Here is a 23,413-nt window from a genome sequence, read left to right as displayed (position 1 = left end):
GATCTTCACCTTTTCTTTTTCATTTTATCCTTTGGCAAGCTCAGCATGTTGGAAAGAACATGATATATATATCTAATTGGATGTAGGGGACCATGAACCATTATTGTTGACATTACCCTTGAGGTAAAAGGTTGTGGGGCAAAACTATAAGCCCCTATCTTTCTCTGTGTCCGATTAAAACTCCGTAACCACAAGTATCGCGTGAGTGTTAGCTATTATGGAGGACTAAATGATAGTTGAGTATGTGGACTTGCTTTTTAGCTCTGACATAGACTCTTTCTGATGTTATGATAAATTGCAATTGCTTCAATGACTGAGATTATAGTTTGTCAGAGCCCAATAAGGTTTATGATTTATACTTTTGCATTGTGAATAGATCATCACTTGAACATAAGTAATCATATGACAAAATCTATATATGTTGCTGTTATGAGAATAATCATGATGCCTTCATGTCCGTATTTTATTTTTATCGACGCCTCTACCTCTAAACATGAGGACATATTTATTGTTATCGGCTTTTTGCTTGAGGACAAGTGAGGTCTAAGCTTGGGGGAGTTGATACGTCCATTTTGCATCATGCTTTTATATCGATATTTATCGCATTATGGACTGTTATTTCACTTTATGTCACAATACTTATGGATATTCTCTCTTATTTTACAAGGTTTACATAAAGAGGGAGAATGTCGGCAGCTGGAATTCTGGTCTGGAAAAGGAGCAAATATTAGAGACCTATTCTGCGCAACTCCAAAAGTCCTGAAACTCAATGGAACGTCTTAAAAGAAATAAAGAAAAATCCACGCCAAAGATGAAGGCCGGGGGGCACACCCTGCTCACGAGGGTGCCCCCCCCTACCTCGTGGCCCCCCTGGTGGCTCTCTGATGCCTATCTTCTCCTATATGAGGTCTTTCAATGAGAAAAAAATAGGAAGGAACTGTAGCGACCTGACCCGAATGGATCAAGTCTCTGTGCTTAAGTGTCATCCCTGGATCGGTATGCTGACACACAGTACTCGAAGGATTTATAACAGAGGTAAATCACATGTATAAAGTATCGTAAATAATATTACCTCAATCCATATAGCGGAAGCAACAAGGTTGTGGATTCCCATCAACACCAACGGCTAAGTTGAGTGTAGAAATCATAACCCTAACGTATCACTTACTCGTCATAAGAAACCTGCAACATGAGACGTTGCAGCCCGAAAACGGGTCAGTACATTGAATGTACTGGCAAATTCACACCATAGAGAAAATGATGAACAATGGCTATCACTATATGCATATATGGCTGGTGGAAAAGCTCTATGGTTATAAGGTTTTTGCGAAAAGCCAATTTTTCCCTACTGCAAAGGAATAAATTTTATTAACTATCATGGTGGTTGTTGAACATCGAGAATGGTTGACAGCATTCTCAATCCCAATTAAGTAACATCATTAAACCCAACAATATTCATTTAAAGTAACGTGATGAGATCAACAGGATAATCCAAGAACTAGATACTCAAAATGTCCATAACCGGGGACACGGCTAATCATGATTAGTTTATACACTCTGCAGAGGTTTGCGCACTTTTCCCACAAGACTCGGTCGCCTCCGTTGGGTTTCTCGCACTACAGGGTGTTTGAGAAGACGGATGACCGAGACATAGTCTTTCAGAAGCGCTAGCACCTTACGATCGGGTAGACCGTACCACCTACAACCCCTACATCTGCTAGTCCACCACTGTAAGAGTTCGCACAACTTAGTCAACTATGCCAGAGCCCATAATGGCTTGTGGCTGCACACAGAAGTTTCTAGTATGAATAATCTCATGATCCCTTTGAGCCTGGGTGGCGGTCCGAAATAAAAACAGGCAAGTCCTGATAGACATCAGGTGCCTCAATCCACCCAGATGTGTGTTAGGTTGCCACCTTAGATAAACCTTTAATTAACAATCTCACATCTGTCATGGATATCACTCACCCAATCCACGTCCACTAGCATAGCATGGCATAATAAGCAAACGTAGAAATAACTCCCAAAGGTTTGATAATAAACAGGTAATAGGTACTACCTCATCTACTTCCCATCCCACAGTTTAATTAGATCCTAATCATGCAATGTGAGAGGATTGATCTAATGCAATAAATCATGGGTTGTAGAAAAGGTATGATCAAAGTGTGAACTTGCCTGCAAAGTTGATGAAGATGATTCGCACTCAAAATCTTGATAGATCTACTCGTCACACTCCAGTCAATCTATCGTAAGCAAGCAATAGTAACCACACATAAGCAATCACTCAAAAGATCAGAAAGAATGAAGAAAACAATTCGGAAAACATCGAAACCAAGCAAATAACTCTTGCAACATAAAACAATTTCTAACAGTACCAAAATTATGTGAATTTGGCCTTATCAGAATGTTTAGGTCAAGAACTTCGATTTGCAAAAAGAATCAACTCAAACGGAGCTACGAAACTCAAGTTATGATCAAACGAAGTTTGAATTCAAATCTGCTCTAATTCAAATTTTAAACTTTTCAAAAACATGTTTGGGTTGGATTACCGGATAGAGGACATCATAACGAAGACGTGAGCATTGGTTTCGTTGGATTTGGACAAACGAGTAAAAAGTTACGAGTGTTTGAAGTATAGGGACTATTCTGTAAATAAAGTATCACAGATAGGTCCCTGGCTGAAAAAAACAGAAAAAAACAGACTAAATTACGAACGTTCATTTATAAGATCTAAACAGTGGACGTTCGCTGTTTAATAAAACCAGAAAAAAAATAGATCTAGTCTAGGGTTTTTTTTTTAAAAAACCGAACTTAAAATAAAACCGGATCGGATCGGGCGGGTTTTACCGGTCCACGGCGGGTCAACGGCAACGGCGACGGCGGCGGTTTCCGGCGAGGCGAGGCGAGCGGCGAGCGGCCACGGCGGCGCGCGGGCAAGGCGAGCGGCGCGAGCAGCAGCAATGCGCGGCGCGGCAGCGGGGAGCGGTGGCGCGGGCGGCGCGCGGTGCAGCAGTAGCGGGCGGCGGCGCGGTGAGGCGCTGCGGTGGCGGTGACGAGAAGCAAGTAGCGGCAGATGCGGGGAGAGGAGAGAGAGGGAGGGGCGTCGGGGGCCCGCCTTTTAAAGGCACGAGGCCGAGGCCTTCCTTGGACGAGCGGGCGCCCGGCGGCGTGCGGAAGCCGGACTCCGGTGAGTCCTGCTGAGGCACGCGAGGAGGAAGGCAGAGGCGCGCTGGCTGTGCCGGGCCGAGGCCTATTGGGCCGGCCCAGTTCGGCGGCGGAGAGAAGAAGATTTTTTTAACATATTCTCACACAACCAAAAATAAAAAGGACAAAACAAAATAAAAATATTATATAGGCATATAATATATCAAAATTTTCAGTAAAAAGATTTTCTACAACATGAACATTTTTCTAGCACCAAATAAAATACGCACAAATTCAGATAAATCAAAGAGTGCTACTGGTCTATTAAAATCCAACTAAAATCATTTTAAAAAAATACCAAAATGATTTCAAATTAATTTTCCTCCAATTTTCTAATGTAGGGAATCATGTTACCCTATTTTCCATATATTTTATTTTTGGAGAAAAATAATTTGAATAAAACTCAAATAAATCCAAATTGAAAATTAATTCCAAAAGGACTTGAAATTGATCCTTTGAAACTCCCAACTCATATTTCTATATTTGAAGAAGTCATTTTATCTTCTCTCATGAAAATCATTGAGTTGCATAAAGTTCGAGATTTGGAAATATTTTCCAAATGAAATTCAAATATTTTCAACACCCCTTGTCATTTAAATAAATGGAAGAAGTCATGTCATCTTCTCTCTAGGGTTTCGTGATGAAAAAGTATTTGAATTCACGGAGAACAGAAAGCAAATATGAAAGTTTGGGAAAGTCCTTTTATTCCCTCTCATTTAACTTTCAAAAGTTTCGAATTCACTCACTTTCATACAATCAATCAAACAATCAATCAAATCTATCTATTTGTTTATAACATTCCAAAATTTAGAATTTTGGGATGTTACTGAAGGAAATATGCCCTAGAGGCAATAATAAAGTTATTATTTATTTCCTTATAATCATGATAAATGTTTATTATTCATGCTAGAATTGTATTAACCGGAAAAATAATACATGTGTGAATACATAGACAAACAAAGTGTCACTAGTATGCCTCTACTTGACTAGCTCGTTAATCAAAGATGGTTATGTTTCCTGACCATGAACAATGAGTTGTTGTTTGATTAACGAGGTCACATCATTAGTTGAAATGATCTGATTGACATGACCCATTCCATTAGCTTAGCACCCGATCGTTTAGTATGTTGCTATTGCTTTCTTCATGACTTATACATGTTCCTATGACTATGAGATTATGCAACTCCCGTTTGCTGGAGGAACACTTTGGGTGCTACCAAACGTCACAACGTAACTGGGTGATTATAAAGGAGCATTACAGGTGTCTCCAAAGGTAGATGTTGGGTTGGCGTATTTCGAGATTAGGATTTGTCACTCCGATTGTCGGAGAGGTATCTCTGGGCCCTCTCGGTAATGCACATCACATAAGCCTTGCAAGCATTACAACTAATGAGTTAGTTGTGAGATGATGTATTACGGAACAAGTAAAGAGACTTGCCTGTAACGAGATTGAACTAGGTATTGGATACCGACGATCGAATCTCGGGCAAGTAACATACCGATGACAAAGGGAACAACGTATGTTGTTATAAGGTCTGACCGATAAAGATCTTCGTAGAATATGTAGGAGCCAATATGGGCATCCAGGTCCCGCTATTGGTTATTGACCGGAGACGTGTCTCGGTCATGTCTACATTGTTCTCGAACCCGTAGGGTCCGCACGCTTAAGGTTACGATGACAGTTATATTATGAGTTTATGCATTTTGATATACCGAAGGTTGTTCGGAGTCCCGGATGTGATCACAGACATGACGAGGAGTCTCGAAATGGTCGAGACGTAAAGATTGATATATTGGAAGCCTATGTTTGGACATCGGAAGTGTTCCGGGTGAAATCGGGGTTTTACCGGGTTACCGGGAGGTTACCGGAACCCCCCGGGAGCCATATTGGGCCTTCATGGGCCTTAGTGGAAAGGAGAAAGGGGCAGCCCAAGGTGGTTGCGCCACTTCCCCCTCCCCTAGTCCTATTAGGACTAGGAGAAGGTGGCCGGCCCCCCTCTCTCTCTTTCCCCCCTTGGGAATCCTAGTTGGAATAGGATTGGGGGGGGGAGTCCTACTCCCGGAAGGAGTAGGACTCCTCCTGCGCCTCTCTCCCTGGCCGGCGCCCCCCTCCCCCCTTGGCTCCTTTATATACTGAGGTAGAGGCACCCTAGAACACACAAGTTGATCCACGTGATCTATTCCTTAGCCGTGTGCGGTGCCCCCTGCCACCAGATACCTCGATAATACTGTAGCGGAGTTTAGGCGAAGCCCTGCTGCTGTAGTACATCAAGATCATCACCACGCCGCCGTGCTGACGGAACTCTTCCCCGACACTTTGCTGGATCGGAGTCCGGGGATCGTCATCGAGCTGAACGTGTGCTCGAACTCGGAGGTGCCGTAGTTTCGGTGCTTGATCAGTTGGATCGTGAAGACGTACGACTACTTCCTCTACATCGTGTCAGCGCTTCCGCAGTCGGTCTGCGTTGGGTACGTAGACAACACTCTCCCCTCTCGTTGCTATGCATCACATGATCTTGCGTGTGCGTAGGAAAATTTTGAAATTACTACGAAACCCAACAGTGGCATCCGAGCCTAGGTTATTTATGTTGATGCTATATGCACGAGTAGAACACAAGTGAGTTGTGGACGATACAAGTCATACTGCCTACCAGCATGTCATACTTTGGTTCGGCGGTATTGTTGGACGAGACGACCCGGACCAACCTTACGCGTACGCTTACGCGAGACCGGTTCACTCGACGTGCTTTGCACATAGATGGCTTGCGGGCGACTGTCTCTCCAACTTTAGTTGAACCAAGTATGGCTACGCCCGGTCCTTGCGAAGGTTAAAACGGAGTCTATTTGACAAACTATCGTTGTGGTTTTGATGCGTAGGTGAGATTGGTTCTTACTTAAGCCCGTAGCAGCCACGTAAAAAATGCAACAACAAAGTAGAGGACGTCTAACTTGTTTTTGCAGGGCATGTTGTGATGTGATATGGTCAAGGCATGATGCTGAATTTTATTGTATGAGATGATCATGTTTTGTAACCAAGTTATCGGCAACTGGCAGGAGCCATATGGTTGTCGTTTTATTGTATGCAATGCAATCGCGATGTAATGCTTTACTTTATTACTAAACGGTAGTGATAGTCGTGGAAGCATAAGATTGGCGAGACGACAACGATGCTATAATGGAGATCAAGGTGTCGCGCCGGTGACGATGGTGATCATGACGGTGCTTCGGAGATGGAGATCACAAGCACAAGATGATGATGGCCATATCATATCACTTATATTGATTGCATGTGATGTTTATCTTTTTATGCATCTTATTTTGCTTTGATTGACGGTAGCATTATAAGATGATCTCTCACTAAATTATCAAGAAGTGTTCTCCCTGAGTATGCACCGTTGCCAAAGTTCGTCGTGCCCAGAAACCACGTGATGATCAGGTGTGATAAGCTCTACGTCCATCTACAAAGGGTGCAAGCCAGTTTTGCACATGCAGAATACTCAGGTTAAACTTGACGAGCCTAGCATATGCAGATATGGCCTCGGAACACGGAGACCGAAAGGTCGAGCGTGAATCATATAGTAGATATGATCAACATAAACGATGTTCACCATTGAAAACTACTCCATCTCACGTGATGATCGGTTATGGTTTAGTTGATTTGGATCACGTAATCACTTAGAAGATTAGAGGGATGTCTATCTAAGTGGGAGTTCTTAAGTAATATGATTAATTGAACTTAAATTTATCATGAACTTAGTACCTAATAGTATCTTGCTTGTTTATGTTGATTGTAGATAGATGGCTCGTGCTGTTGTTCCATTGAATTTTAATGCGTTCCTTGAGAAAGCAAAGTTGAAAGATGATGGTAGCAATTACACGGACTGGGTCCGTAACTTGAGGATTATCCTCATTGCTGCTCAGAAGAATTACGTCCTGGAAGCACCGCTGGGTGCCAGGCCTGCTGCTGGAGCAACACCAGATGTTATGAACGTCTGGCAGAGCAAAGCTGATGACTACTCGATAGTTCAGTGTGCCATGCTTTACGGCTTAGAATCGGGACTTCAACGACGTTTTGAACGTCATGGAGCATATGAGATGTTCCAAGAGTTGAAGTTAATATTTCAAGCAAATGCCCGAATTGAGAGATATGAAGTCTCCAATAAGTTCTATAGCTGCAAGATGGAGGAGAACAGTTCTGTCAGTGAGCATATACTCAAAATGTCTGGGTATAATAATCACTTGATTCAATTGGGAGTTAATCTTCCGGATGATTGCGTCATTGACAGAATTCTCCAATCACTGCCACCAAGCTACAAGAGCTTTGTGATGAACTATAATATGCAAGGGATGAACAAGACTATTCCCGAGCTCTTCGCAATGCTGAAAGCTGCGGAGGTAGAAATCAAGAAGGAGCATCAAGTGTTGATGGTTAACAAGACCACTAGTTTCAAGAAAAAGGGCAAAGGGAAGAAGAAGGGGAACTTCAAGAAGAACGGCAAGCAAGTTGCTGCTCAAGAGAAGAAACCCAAGTCTGGACCTAAGCCTGAAACTGAGTGCTTCTACTGCAAGCAGACTGGTCACTGGAAGCGGAACTGCCCCAAGTATTTGGCGGATAAGAAGGATGGCAAGGTGAACAAAGGTATATGTGATATACATGTTATTGATGTGTACCTTACTAGAGCTCGTAGTAGCACCTAGGTATTTGATACTGGTTCTGTTGCTAATATTTGCAACTCGAAACAGGGACTACGGAATAAGCGGGCACTGGCAAAGGACGAGGTGACGATGCGCGTGGGAAACGGTTCCAAAGTCGATGTGATCGCGGTCGGCACGCTACCTCTACATCTACCTTCGGGATTAATATTAGACCTAAATAATTGTTATTTGGTGCCAGCGTTGAGCATGAACATTATATCTGGATCTTGTTTAATGCGAGACGGTTATTCATTTAAATCAGAGAATAATGGTTGTTCTATTTATATGAGTAATATCTTTTATGGTCATGCACCCTTGAAGAGTGGTCTATTCTTATTGGATCTCGATAGTAGTAATACACATATTCATAATGTTGAAGCCAAAAGATGCAGAGTTGATAATGAAAGTGCAACTTATTTGTGGCACTGTCGTTTAGGTCATATCGGTATAAAGAGCATGAAGAAACTCCATACTGATGGACTTTTGGAACCACTTGATTATGAATCACTTGGTACTTGCGAACCGTGCCTCATGGGCAAGATGACTAAAACACCGTTCTCCGGTACTATGGAGAGAGCAACAGATTTGTTGGAAATCATACATACCGATGTATGTGGTCCGATGAATATTGAGGCTCGTGGCGGATATCGTTATTTTCTCACCTTCACAGATGATTTAAGCAGATATGGGTATATCTACTTAATGAAACATAAGTCTGAAACATTTGAAAAGTTCAAAGAATTTCAGAGTGAAGTTGAAAATCATCATAACAAGAAAATAAAGTTTCTACGATCTGATTGTGGAGGAGAATATTTGAGTTACGAGTTTGGTGTACATTTGAAAAACTGTGGAATAGTTTCGCAACTCACGCCACCCGGAACACCACAGCGTAATGGTATGTCCGAACATCGTAATCGTACTTTACTGGATATGGTGCGATCTATGATGTCTCTTACTGATTTACCGCTATCGTTTTGGGGTTATGCTCTAGAGACGGCCGCATTCATGTTAAATAGGGCACCATCAAAATCCGTTGAGACGACGCCTTATGAACTATGGTTTGGCAAGAAACCAAAGTTGTCGTTTCTTAAAGTTTGGGGCTGCGATGCTTATGTGAAAAAGCTTCAGCCTGATAAGCTCGAACCCAAATCGGAGAAATGTGTCTTCATAGGATACCCAAAGGAAACTGTTGGGTACACCTTCTATCACAGATCCGAAGGCAAAACATTCGTTGCCAAGAATGGATCCTTTCTAGAGAAGGAGTTTCTCTCGAAAGAAGTGAGTGGGAGGAAAGTAGAACTTGACGAGGTAACAGTACCTGCTCCCTTACTGGAAAGTAGTTCATCACAGAAAACTGTTTCAGTGACACCTACACAAGTTAGTGAGGAAGTCAATGATAATGATCATGAAACTTCAGATCAAGATACTACTGAACCTCGTAGATCAACCAGAGTAAGATCCGCACCAGAGTGGTACGGTAATCCTGTTCTAGAAGTCATGCTACTAGATCATGATGAACCTACGAACTATGAAGAAGCGATGGTGAGCCCAGATTCCGCAAAGTGACTTGAAGCCATGAAATCTGAGATGGGATCCATGTATGAGAACAAAGTATGGACTTTGGTTGACTTGCCCGATGATCGGCAAGCAATTGAGAATAAATGGATCTTTAAGAAGAAGACTGATGCTGATGGTAATGTTACTATCTACAAAGCTCGACTTGTCGCAAAAGGTTTTCGGCAAGTTCAAGGGATTGACTACGATGAGACCTTCTCACCCGTAGCGATGCTTAAGTCCGTCCGAATCATGTTAGCGATTGCCGCATTTTATGATTATGAAATTTGGCAGATGGATGTCAAAACTGCATTCCTGAATGGATTTCTGGAAGAAGAGTTGTATATGATGCAACCAGAAGGTTTTGTCGATCCAAAGGGAGCTAACAAAGTGTGCAAGCTCCAGCGATCCATTTATGGACTGGTGCAAGCCTCTCGGAGTTGGAATAAATGTTTTCATAGTGTGATCAAAGCATTTGGTTTTATACAGACTTTTGGAGAAGCCTGTATTTACAAGAAAGTGAGTGCGAGCTCTGTAGCATTTCTGATATTATATGTGGATGACATATTGCTGATTGGAAATGATATAGAATTTCTGGATAGCATAAAGGGATACTTGAATAAAAGTTTTTCAATGAAAGACCTCGGTGAAGCTGCTTACATATTAGGCATTAAGATCTATAGAGATAGATCAAGACGCTTAATTGGACTTTCACAAAGCACATACCTTGACAAAATTTTGAAGAAGTTCAAAATGGATCAAGCAAAGAAAGGGTTCTTGCCTGTGTTACAAGGTGTGAAGTTGAGTAAGACTCAATGCCCGACCACTGCAGAAGATAGAGAGAATATGAAAGATGTTCCCTATGCATCAGCCATAGGATCTATCATGTATGCAATGCTGTGTACCAGACCTGATGTGTGCCTTGCTATAAGTTTAGCAGGGAGGTACCAAAGTAATCCAGGAGTGGATCACTGGACAGCGGTCAAGAACATCCTGAAATACCTGAAAAGGACTAAGGATCTGTTTCTCGTATATGGAGGTGACAAAGAGCTCACTGTAAAAGGTTACATTGATGCAAGTTTTGACACTGATCCGGATGATTCTAAATCGCAAACCGGATACGTGTTTACATTAAACGGTGGAGCTGTCAGTTGGTGCAGTTCTAAACAAAGCGTCGTAGCGGGATCTACATGTGAAGCGGAGTACATAGCTGCTTCAGAAGCAGCGAACGAAGGAATCTGGATGAAGGAGTTCATATCCGATCTAGGTGTCATACCTAATGCATCGGGTCCAATGAAAATCTTTTGTGACAATACTAGTGCAATTGCCTTGGCAAAGGAATCCAGATTTCACAAAAGGACCAAACACATCAAGAGACGCTTCAACTCCATCCGGGATCTAGTCCAGGTGGGAGACATAGAGATTTGCGAGATACATATGGATCTGAATGTTGCAGACCTGTTGACTAAGCCTCTTCCACGAGCAAAACATGATCAGCACCAAGGCTCCATGGGTGTTAGAATCATTACAGTGTAATCTAGATTATTGACTCTAGTGCAAGTGGGAGACTGAAGGAAATATGCCCTAGAGGCAATAATAAAGTTATTATTTATTTCCTTATAATCATGATAAATGTTTATTATTCATGCTAGAATTGTATTAACCGGAAACATAATACATGTGTGAATACATAGACAAACAAAGTGTCACTAGTATGCCTCTACTTGACTAGCTCGTTAATCAAAAATGGTTATGTTTCCTGACCATGAACAATGAGTTGTTATTTGATCAACGAGGTCACATCATTAGTTGAATGATCTGATTGACATGACCCATTCCATTAGCTTAGCACCCGATCGTTTAGTATGTTGCTATTGCTTCCTTCATGACTTATACATGTTCCTATGACTATGAGATTATGCAACTCCCGTTTGCCGGAGGAACACTTTGGGTGCTACCAAACGTCACAACGTAACTGGGTGATTATAAAGGAGCATTACAGGTGTCTCCAAAGGTAGATGTTGGGTTGGCGTATTTCGAGATTAGGATTTGTCACTCCGATTGTCGGAGAGGTATCTCTGGGCTATCTCGGTAATACACATCACATAAGCCTTGCAAGCATTACAACTAATATGTTAGTTGTGAGATGATGTATTACGGAACGAGTAAAGAGACTTGCCGGTAACGAGATTGAACTAGGTATTGGATACCGACGATCGAATCTCGGGCAAGTAACATTCCGATGACAAAGGGAACAACGTATGTTGTTATGCGGTCTGACCGATAAAGATCTTCCTAGAATATGTAGGAGCCAATATGGGCATCCAGGTCCCACTATTGGTTATTAACCGGAGACATGTCTCGGTCATGTCTACATTGTTCTCGAACCCGTAGGGTCCGCACACTTAAGGTTACGATGACAGTTATATTATGAGTTTATGCATTTTGATGTACCGAAGGTTGTAAGGAGTCCCGGATGTGATCATGGACATGACGAGGAGTCTCGAAATGGTCGAGACGTAAAGATTGATATATTGGAAGCCTATGTTTAGATATCGGAAGTGTTCCGGGTGAAATCGGGATTTTACCGGAGTACCGGGAGGTTACCGGAACCCCCCGGGAGACATATGGGCTTTAATGGGCCTTAGTGGAAAGGTGAAAGGGCTGCCCATAAGGGCTGCGCGCCTCCCCCCCTTCCCCTAGTCCTATTAGGACTAGGAGAGGTGGCCGGCCACCCCTCTCCCTCTTTCCCCCTTGGGAATCCTAGTTGGAATAGGATTGGGGGGGAGTCCTACTCCCGGAAGGAGTAGGAATCCTCCTGCGCCCTCCTCCTAGGCCGGCGCCCCCCTCCCCCTTGGCTCCTTTATATACTAAGGCAGAGGCACCCCAGAAAGACACAAGTTGATCCACGTGATCTATTCCTTAGCCGTGTGCGGTGCCCCCTGCCACCATATTCCTCGATAATACTGTAGCGGAGTTTAGGCGAAGCCCTGCTGCTGTAGTTCATCAAGATCGTCACCACGCCGTCGTGCTGACGGAACTCTTCTCCGACACTTTGCTGGATCGGAGTCCGGGGATCGTCATCGAGCTGAACGTGTGCTCGAACTCGGAGGTGCCGTAGTTTCGGTGCTTGATCGGTTGGATCGTGAAGACGTATGACTACTTCCTCTACGTCGTGTCAGCGCTTCCGCAGTCGGTCTGCGTTGGGTACGTAGACAACACTCTCCCCTCTCGTTGCTATGCATCACCATGATCTTGCGTGTGCGTAGGAAAATTTTGAAATTACTACGTTCCCCAACACTAACAGCCTGCGGCCTTGGGCGCCGCGCGGCGGTTGATGGGACGCGAGTGCCTCAGCAACCGCGCAGGTTGATAAAGGAGCGGCATCTTCCCAGACTTGGCCTTTGCTTTCTCCGGTCGCTGCTCAGATTCCCTTTATTGCGCCTTCCCTTTCTTCCTCCAAACTTCCAGATCTACTCCGGCTGCGTGACCTAGGAAGCCATGGCGCCTCGCCAGCCTCCGGCCGAAGCCTGGTTTTCTCCTGCTCTGGACTTGCCGAATGTGTCCAAGGCTGGCCTTGACCGGCTGCGCCGGATGGCGGCGGCGCAGGGCGTCGACGGGACGAAGGTGTTCAAGGCCGGCTCCGCCACCCCTGAGGGCCGAGGGAGCACCTTTTATCCTCTCTTTGTAAGCTCGATTGCTGCGGGCCTGGTGCCTCCCTTCTCCGAGTTCTTCTTCTCTGTCCTCCGCCATTACAACTTGCAGGCTCTGCATCTCCACCCCAACTCCGTTCTTCTTCTAGCGATCTTCGCTTACTACTGCGAGGCCCACGTAGGGGTGCAGCCTTCGGTGGCCTTGTTGCGCCACTACTTCTCCCTCCGGGTCACTCGCGGTTCTCCTTCCACGTGCACGGGCTTTGTCGCGTACGGCGGCACCATTGCCATCTCGAATCCCGGGAAGAGGATCTAGGGCTTCCTGAGCAAGTGGGTCTTGGTAGATGCTGGGCGTGTCCATCCTAGGCTGATTTTGCCCGCGGAGCCGTCCGCGAGCCCCGGCGACTGTGGCCGAGTGGAGCTCACGGACCCTCGCGCGAGACTGGTGCTGGAGAAGATGGAAGCGGACTTGAGGACGGCCAGCATGGCGGCGGCGAAGTTGACCGGCGCGTCGCTGCTGAAGGAGTTCCTGGAGCACCAGCTGGCTCCACTTCGGCAGTACTCACCTCCTACGTGGAGGCCTCATCCGAGCCCCGCGGCCTTGAGTGGCGAAGATTTGGCCACGGTCCTCCAATCTCTGGTCGGGGGCGAGGTGGCAAGGTTGGAGGGCGCTCCCAAGCCCTTGTTCCTTCGCGATAACTGGGAGCAGGTGGTGAAGTCCAGGCCCGTTTTTAACAGGGACGGGATCGTGCCCGTGGCGGCTTCCGAAGGACCGGTGGACGTGCCCTCCGGCGGCTCCAGCAAGGAGGAGGACGAAGAGGAGCAGGGAGAGGGGCCCGACTCTGGGGCGACCGATGGAGAGTCGAGGGCTCCCCTCCCCCGGCGCAGGCCCCGCAGCCTCCGCCTTTCTTCGAGCGATGATGATGATGAGGATGGAGACAAGCAGGTCGGCGGGAGCTCACCCCCGATCCTGAAGAAGAAAAGGACCGGGTTGATCTCCCGCGGGACTGCCTCTGCCCCGAGGCAGCCCGCAGGCACGCCTCCTGCTTCCGAGGTTGACCCTTCCAGCCGGCTGTCAGGCTTCAAGTTTGGCCGGAGGCTGCTCGAGCTCACCGGCGACGACCCGTAAGTGCTCTCCCCTTGTCTCTACTTCTTGTTCCGCTGCGGAGGCTTGACGTTCACATCTCTTGAACAGGCTGGAGCCCGTGGCGAAGAAGCTAAAGGGGGATCCTGAGGCTTCATCCACGGCGGCGCCTCCGCCTGCGGAGGAGGGTGACTACGGTGCGCGGGCTTCTCCTGCCCAGTCGGCCTTGCGAGGCCTGGTCGAGCTAGCTGGGGCGAGCTTAGCCCCCATGGCCCAAGTGACTCCCGTGGTGCCTTTGCCCACTGCCTCCATCATAGCCGCTGGGGTGCAGCAGGCTCCACCTAAGGACGTTGTGGTGTTGACGTCGCCGCCTTCTTCCTCCGTTCCGTCGGCTGCTGCTCCCTCGGCTCCTCCTGCCGTCCTGGAGCGTGCCGTTGTTGGATTGGACCGGCCGCGGCAGGATCTTCTTGGTGCCGACCCTCGCCTGGTGGCCGGGCTCTTAGAGCTGGCTTCGGGATGGATTCGCTCTGACGCCTCGATCCGGGCGGCGCTGGTTCAAGCCTCGACGGCCTGCGATGAGGATAGGCAGGCCATCCTTGTGACAAAGGCTGCTCGTGACGCAGCCCAGGGGGAGGTGGTTGAAGTCCACGGTCATTGAAAGGCGCTGGAGGACGAGCTGCAAGGCCTACGGGACCAGCTCGCGAAGGAGGTTCGTCTTCGCCAGGAGCAAGAAGAAGGCATGAAGGCTCACGAGGAGGCCGTCGAGGGCCGGGAGGCCAAGCTCAAGAAGCGCCGCGACCGCCTAAGTGCGCTGGGGGAGGAGCTGGAGGCGACGAGGGTCGAGCTGGACAGCAAGGCCAAGGTTCTCGCCGAGGATCGCGTGGCCTTCGCAGACATGGAGAAGAAGGCTCGTGATTTGCTGAAGACGCTCTACGCCTGTGGCCTGGAGAGCCCGCTGGCCAGCGCCGAGGACGGCCCCGCCAAGCTGCTCCCCTTCCTGGTTTGTGCCCTTGAGGATGTCACCCTTGGCCTTGGCCCCACGGCCAAGGCCGAGGCGCGTGTCCTGTCTTCTGCTGCGCTAACGCGGGTCTTCACCCACATCTACCTTCGCGACCCCAGCGTCGACCTTGACGGCCCGCTGGAGCCAGTAAGCGGCGAGGGTGCTGCCGCCGCTGCCGAGGCCGTGAAGGGCCGCGCGGAAGCTCTGCTGGGGAAGTTCCAGGCCTTCAGTTCCAAGCCGAAGCAGGGTGCTTCCGATTCTGCCGCTCCATGAGGCGAGGCCACCCGCGCTGCTCCACCGCCGCCAAGTCACCCGTTGCTGCTCCTGCCCTATTTTTAATTCCTGCATCATGCATCATGCCTCGGGGAGGCGTTTAAACTTGCATTTGGTATTTTGACAACAGTATGGACTGTAATATTTGTTTTTAAGTCCTTTGAATTTTATGCCTTCCCTCCCTACTTGCTTGTGTTCTACGCCGGCAGAGCCCGGCCCCGCGCGTACCTCACCCAGCATTAGCCCCGACCGGAAACCAGGACGGGACCAAAGGAGTGAGGGCCTACGGAGCCAGTTAGGCTCCTGAGTCGTGATGCTCAGGAGTCCCCCTTAGTGCACGAACAACAAGTAGGGAGGTGTGATGTTGGTGAATCTTCCGTTCTATGTCTGCAGAGCCCGACTCCGCGCGTACCTCACCCAGCATTAGCCCCGACCGGAAACCAGGACGGGACCAAAGGAGTGAGGGGCTACAGAGCCAGTTAGGCTCCTGAGTCACGGTGCTCAGGAGTCCCCCTTGACGCGCAAATAGCATGTGATTAGGTGAGATGCGAGTGGGACCACCGTTCTACGTCTGCAGAGCCCGGCCCCGCGCGTGCCTCACCCAGCATAGCCTTTCGGAACTAAGGAGTGAGGGGCTATGGGACCAGTTAGGCCCCTGAGTCGCGATGCTCAGGAGTCCCCCTTGACGCTCAAAAGGCCTTCATACCTTGGCACCGCTCGGGGAGGGGCGCGCGACGAACCAGGCCCGAGGGGCCTGGCTGGGTGGCATACGTCCGGGCGTGACCCAGGCGCAGCCCCCGTGCCCAGCCCCCTCGCGCGGCGCTCCCGAGGGGAGGCGTTGCGATGAGGCTAGACACTGAGCTCTGGGCTCCCTGAGGTTGATGCGGCCCGAGGGCCACCCTCAGTTGTTTATCACCAGCGCGGAGCATAGCGCTTTCGTATGTGTACGGGCATAGCCACTCCTCGGCAGTGTCGTCAGCCAGCGCCGAGCATGGTGCTTCCACTGGTACGTGGGAGGGGGCTCCCCTCCGGGAGGAGCCCCCGGGGCGTGTACAGCCCCGCCCTGACACGTGGCCGGCACGGTAGGGCTAGGTGAGGTGTATCTGGGCACCCGTGAGCTAGCGCGGGACTCACGGGGCCCTACCTCTAGGCGGGTTGCGCCTGGCACTGGGCCTTATCTTGAGCTGTGTTCCTGCAAACTTGGTTAGATGCCGGCACTCTACGTCCACGGGTCCCGGCCCTCGAGCTTGTCTCAGCCGTCGCTGGTATGCCAGGTCGCGATGTCGTGGACATGACCAGAGGGTGAGGGCTGGAGAGCCAGTAAGAGCCCTGAGTCGCGATGCTCAGGTACCCCCCCCCTTTAACATGCAAGTGGTCGACATGGAGAAGAAAAGGTGCCGTGGACAGGCATCAAGTAATCATGCATGATGGGCGAATGCATAACTGGAAATAAACGCTAGGGAGGTACATGCCACTGGGCCTGGCCCGAGCGACTTGGGGATGATGCAGCCCGAGGGGTGCCCCCAACAAGGCAAGCTAACGACATAAAAATAGCAAGGGGTACATACCGCAGGGACAGACCCACGCGGCCTGGGAACGATGCAGCCCTGGGAGGGCGCTCCCAGCTGAAAATGAAACTTGTAAGATGTCACCTGAGGGTGTCGAGGGCGAAGGGGCGTCGGTGCAGCAGACTCGAGAGGCTGCGGGAGCCGATCCTCACGAGCCCCCCAGGCCCAGGGGTCTCGGGAGGCCCCGGGGGCACTGGTAGTCCTTCACGAGTCATCTCCATCTCCGCTAGGGCTGCGGAACGCCTGCCTTCTTGAGCCTCCATGATGATCCTCATGAGGCGCTGGCGCGCAGCAACCGCTCTCGGCGGGCCGTAAGGCATGCGAACGTAGCTGTAGGGCGGACCCCGGCAGTGCCCCACTGGCGAGGGCCAGAGGCGCTCCATGGTAGCGACTTGGTTGAGCCCTGGTACATCGACGCAGACGCGCAGCCCACCATCCTCACCTGGATGGGGAGCCGCAACCGGTAGACGGCGGCAACCTCTCATGATCCTTGATCCCTGTAGTTCTTGAATGGTTCTATCGGCGAACTCCTGCGGGTCTGATCCTCCTTGCCTTGCTCCTTCTTGCGGCAAACGCGCTTCGAAACACGCCTCCACGTGGTGCCCAAGAGCCTCCCTCATGACCCCTGCCATGTCGGTGGCCCTCCAGGGGAGAGCCCCTGAGCCGTGCCTGAGGAGGGCGCCGAGCGCGCTTCCCTATGCAATGGAAGGGGGTTCCCCCTGGGCAGACGCGGGCCCTGAGGGGCCTGCCTCCCGAGGGGCCGGTCCGGATGATGCCTTCTTCTTCTTGGGGGTGGTCTCGGGAAGCCTCCTGCTTCCGTGACCCGGGTTTTCCAGTGACGCGGCCTGAAAGGCCCGCTCCAGGGAACATACTGCATCCCTCTCTTCACAGGGCACCGTGATGACTCCGCCACTCCCTGGCATCTTGAGGACGTTGTAGCCATGGTGAGTTACGGCCATGAACTTGGCCAGCGCTGGGTACCCGAGGATGGCGTTGTACGGCAGGCGGATGTGGGCAACGTCGAAGTCGATGAGCTCGGTGCGGTAGTTGTCTCGCGCCCCGAAGGTGACAGGGAGGCGGACCTGCCCAATCGGGATCGTGGAACCGTCGGTGATTTCGGAGAAGGGCTTGGTTGGCTGAAGCTGGTCGTAGGGCACTTGGAGATTGTTGAACGTTTCCACGGACAGGACGTTGAGTCCCGCCCCACCATCGATGAGGGTCTTGCTGACCAGTACATTGCTGATGACTGGGGAGTAGAGCATCGGGAGGACGCCAGCGGTGGCTGCACACTTGAGTTGATCCGCTGAGCTGAATGTGATGGCGCACGCCGACCACCTGAGAGGGCGCGTTGCTTCGAGCCTGGGGAGGGCTGCGTTCACCTCATGGGCAAACTGCTTGAAGATGCGTTGGGAGGCTGGGGCTTGAGCTCTGCCCAGGATGCAGGCGATCGCGCGCGGCTCCTGGAAGCCCCCAGCCCCCTCGTCTTGATGGCGGTCCTCATTCCTCCTTGGCTGAGGCGGCAGTGGAGGGAGGTATGCGTTGCCTTGCGGGCGATCCTCACGAGGCTGATCCCTCCAGTCCCCCTCGCGAGGCAGGTCTCGCCAGCGATCCTCGCGAGGCTGATCGCGCCACCCTTGGCGCGGGCCACGGTCTTCCCAGCGTCCTGCGTTTCTTCCTCCTCCTCGGCCGTAGCCCTGATCGGCGCGATCGGGATGACGGCCGATCCTTCCTTCCCGCACGGCGCGGAGTTCTTGGCATTCGTTGGTGTTGTGGGTGTGGAGGTCGTGGTACACACAGTGCCGGCTGCCCCTGGAGGAGTCGGGCAGATCTTTGCCCCGCTTGGTGTCTGGTTCTGCTACGAGCACGGCAGCCCCCTTGCGCTTCACGTCCTTGGCCTTGGGCTTCTTCTCTTCTGGGTCTGCGGCAGGCAGCTCGAGAAGGGAGAGGCGTCCCTCCTCAGCCCTGGCGCACATGGTTGCCAAGTTGAACAGCTCCAGGGAGGTGCACAGGTCTTCATGCATCGCCAGCTCCTCCTTCATCTTGACGTCGCGCACGCCATTAGAGAAGGCCGAGATGATGGCCTCCTCGGACACCTTGGGGATCTTGAGGCGCGCGCTGTTGAAGCGCTGGATGTACTTTTGCAGGGTCTCTCCAGGTTGTTGCTTGATGCGGCGCATGTCGCTCAGGGCGGGCGGCCGGTCGCGAGTACCTTGGAAGTTGGCGATGAAGCGGGTGCGCATCTGGTCCCAGGAAGAGATCGTGCCTGGAGCTAGATTCAGGAGCCAGGTGCGAGCTCCTTCCTTGAGCGCCATGGGGAACCAGTTCGCCATAACCTTTTCGTCCCCGCTGGCAGCTTCGATGCCCAGCTCGTAGAGCTGGAGGAACTTTGCAGGGTCAGTCGTGCCGTCGTAACGTGGAGGCAGGTCTGGCTTGAACTTGCCGGGCCACGCGACGCTTCGCAGCTCGGTGGTGTAGGCTCGGCAGCCTGCGGTGGCCATGAAAGGCCTCAGCTAGGGGAGAGCTTGGTCTTGAGGGTTCCCTCATGCTGTAGCTAGGAGCAGTGCGGGGTCTTGGCGTGCCGGAGCTGGTGCAGGTTCGCGGCGCGCCGGAGCAGGGAGCGACCGGGCGGCTCCTTGCGGGCGAGGGATCTCTTGGCAGCTCCGTTCTTCCTGCGCTAGCGCCTGACGGAGCGGTTTCCGCCCAGGGGCCACGCGCCTTGGGGCTACGGTGTCTTCTTGGAGAGGAGGCGGCTGGTACACCTCCGGGGCTTCGTTGCCCACGCGAGGCGGGGTGTGGCGCAGAGGAGCGAACGGCGCGGGAGAGCCCCCTGCGGCGCGGCCAAGCTCGGCGACGCGGTCGAGCCACTCCTCGTAGACGTCGTCAACGGGACAGTAGCGCAGGAGCTCGTTTGCCGCGAGGAGCGCAGCTCGAGCCTCCATGGGTGCGCGGAGCACACGGGACGAAGAACCAATGGGCGCGAGCGACGGAGTAGCAGTGTGGCCGTCTTGCCGCACGGAGGGATGCTGGGACGACGCTTGCTGCTAGCCCCCCACCAGGCCGGTGGCGGCATTGACGGCGGGCGATGGGGAACGACGAGGACGGCCGCCGACGGGCGCCATCTGGGCGACGCGAGAAGCGATGGCGGCCCGGCGCTCGGCGCGAGCCCGACGTGCGTCGGACATGGATGCGATGGTCGGAGGAGAGCGGGGTGGTGGACGACGAATTCCGGCGCACCCCTACCTGGCGCGCCAAATGTCAGATCTCGGGTTCCGGCAGACCCTTAAGGTTCGAACACTGGGGTGCGCGCGAGATTACGCCTTCTACCTCCCCGTCTCGCAAAGATCTAAAACTACTGAAAGAACTACGCAAGAGACACTAGATTTATACTGGTTCGGGCCACCGTTGTGGTGTAATACCCTACTCCACTGTGTGGTTGGTGGATTGCCTCCTGAGGCTGGTGATGATGAACAATACAAGGAAGAACAGCCTCATGAGGGTCTGTTCCTGTCTGGGGCGATGAACTGCTAGGAGGAGTTCTGTCACCCTTCTCTCTCTCCCTCTCTCTTTCGCTCCCCTTTTCTACTCGAACCGAACGAATGAACCTAACCGAACCGAACCCGACCGAACCGAACCCAACCCAACCCCCTTGCCGTGTGGGTGGCTGATCCTATTTATAGGGGCCCTGGTACTCTTCCCAAGTATCGAGCGGTAAGGGAGCCAACAATGGCGGGCTAATTTGAAGGGGGACAGCAAGCATCAACTATCCTGACAAAAGCAGTCTTCGCCTGCGCAAAGCTCTGGTGATGACGCCGTCCTGGGCTCCACGGTGACCTCCATATCGTAGTCCTCCTGGTCTTGGTCTTGTTGCACCGAAATGGAAACCTTTGCCGGATGCCCCGGTACTCCACGGCTGCGCTTGCCCCCTTTGCACCAAAGAGGAAAGAAGGACGCTGCGCGCGCTGGCGCCCGCCTGGCGCCCTGAGTCGTCATGGCTTGCGTCACGGGCACCTCGCGAGGTACTCTGCCTTGACTCTCCGCCTCCACGCGAGCCAGCCTGACGAGGCCGTGCCTGAGGAAGTTCCGTGTCGTCCGCCTCGCGAGGCTTGGCCCGTCGCGAGGGTCTTGAGTCTTGTGCTGATGAAGATGGGCCATGTTGGGCCTCCTTTGAGCCACGCCGCAGGCCGCAGGCAGGCAAGTCTGGGGACCCCCGTTCCCAGAACGCCGACACCGTTTCCGGCAATCTTTATATCGATTTTGACATAAATCATCTCATCTTTCCAGCGGCACACTTGCTTTGCCAAGTTGATGCCTTGATCTTTCTTTTCCTTCCGGAGCACGCATATGCATTGCATATCACATCTCGCATATCATGCCATATTTTGCATCATGTTGCTTATGCATTGCACCGTGATTGATTGTTGGTCCTTTGCTTGTGTTCTTGCTTTGGGTAGTGCCGGGAGACGAGTACGTGATCGAGGAACCTGTTGAGTATGCTAACGAGGATCAAGCTTTCGTCAACTCTGAGAACTTTGCAGGCAAGATGACCATACCCTCGAAATCACTTCTATCTTTGCTTGCTAGTTGTTTGCTCTATTGCTATGTCGCGCTACCTACCACTTGCTTTATCATGCCTCCCATATTGCCATGTCAAGCCTCTAACCCACTTTTCCTAGCAAACCGCTGTTTGGCTATGTTACCGCTTTGCTCAGCCCCACTTATAGTGTTTCTAGTTGCAGGTGAAGTTGAAGTTTGTTCCTTGTTGGAACATGGATATTGTTGGGATATCATTATTATCTCTTATTTACTTTAATGCATCTATATACTTGGTAAAGGGTGGAAGGCTCGGCCTTATGCCTGGTGCTTTGTTCCACTCTTGCCGCCTTAGTTTCTGTCATACCGGTGTTATGTTCCTTGATTTTGTGTTCCTTACGCGGTTGGGTGATAATGGGAACCCCTTGACAGTTCACCTTGAATAAAACTCCTCCAGCAAGGCCCAACCTTGGTTTACCATTTGCCACCTAAGCCTTTTCCCTTGGGTTCCGCAGATTCAAGGGTCATCTTTATTTTAAACCCCCGGGCCAGTGCTCCTCTGAGTGTTGGTCCAAACTAGAGCACCGTGCGGGACTGTCCCTTGGCAACTTGGGTTATGTTGGTAACTGTATGCTTAGCTTATCCGGTGTGCCCTAAGAACGAGATATGTGCAGCTCCTATCGGGATTTGTCGGCACAGTCGGGTGGTCTTGCTGGTCTTGTCGAAATGTCTGTAACCGGGATTCCGAGTCTGATCGGGTCTTCCTGGGAGAAGGAATATCCTTCGTTGATCGTGAGAGCTTGTGATGGGCTAAGTTGGACACCCCTGCAGGGTTTTGAACTTTCGAAAGCCATGCCCGCGGTTATGGGAAGATGGGAATTTGTTAATATCCGGTTGTAGAGAACTTGACCATAACTCAATTAAAATGAATCAACCGCGTGTGTAGCCGTGATGGTCTCTTTTCGGCGGAATCCGGGAAGAGAACACGGTCTCGTGTTATGCTTGAACGTAAGTAGCTTCAGGATCACTTGTTGATCACTATTAGCTTCTCGACCGTGCTTTGCTTCTCTTCTCGCTCTCATTTTCTTAAGTTAGCCACCATATAAGCTTAGTGCTTTGCTGCAGCTCCACCTCACTACCCTTTTCCTACCCTTAAGCTTAAATAGTCTTGATCTCGCGGGTGTGAGATTGCTGAGTCCCCGTGACTCACAGATACTTCCAAACAGATGCAGGTGCCGATGATGCCAGTGCAGGGGACGCTACCGAACTCAAGTGGGAGTTCGACGAGGATTGTGGCCGTTACTATGTTTCTTTTCCGGGTGATCATTAGAGGAGCCCAGTTGGGACGATCGGGGATCTAGCATTTGGGGTGGTCTTTCTTTATTTTGGTTCCGTAGTCAGACCTTGATTGTATTCTGGATGATGTATGATATATTTATGTATTGTATGAAGTGGCGATTGTAAGCCGACTCTTTATCCCTTTCTTATTCAGTACATGGGATGTGTAAAGATTACCCCTCTTGCGACAGACCTATCATGCAGCTATGCCTTAAGTCGTGCCCCGACAAGTGGGAGATATAGCCGCATTGTGGGTGTTACAATAAACTCTATTACAAGCCATAGATTTATCAAAATAAGCAAACAACACACGAAAAACATAATCTGTCAAAAACAGAACAGTCTGTAGTAATCTGTAGGTTTCAAATACTTCTGGAACCCCAAAAATTTTAAATTAAATTGCTGGACGTGAGGAATTTATCTATTAATCATCTGAAAAAAGAATTAGCTAAATAGTTCCCTCCAGTAAAAAAAGGACAGCAAATCTCGTGAGCACTAAATTTTCTATTTTTTA

This window comes from Triticum urartu, chromosome 2, assembly GCF_003073215.2.
Source record: "Triticum urartu cultivar G1812 chromosome 2, Tu2.1, whole genome shotgun sequence".
NCBI classification, from domain to species: Eukaryota; Viridiplantae; Streptophyta; class Magnoliopsida; order Poales; family Poaceae; genus Triticum; species Triticum urartu.
This window is presented reverse-complemented; position numbering follows the sequence as displayed.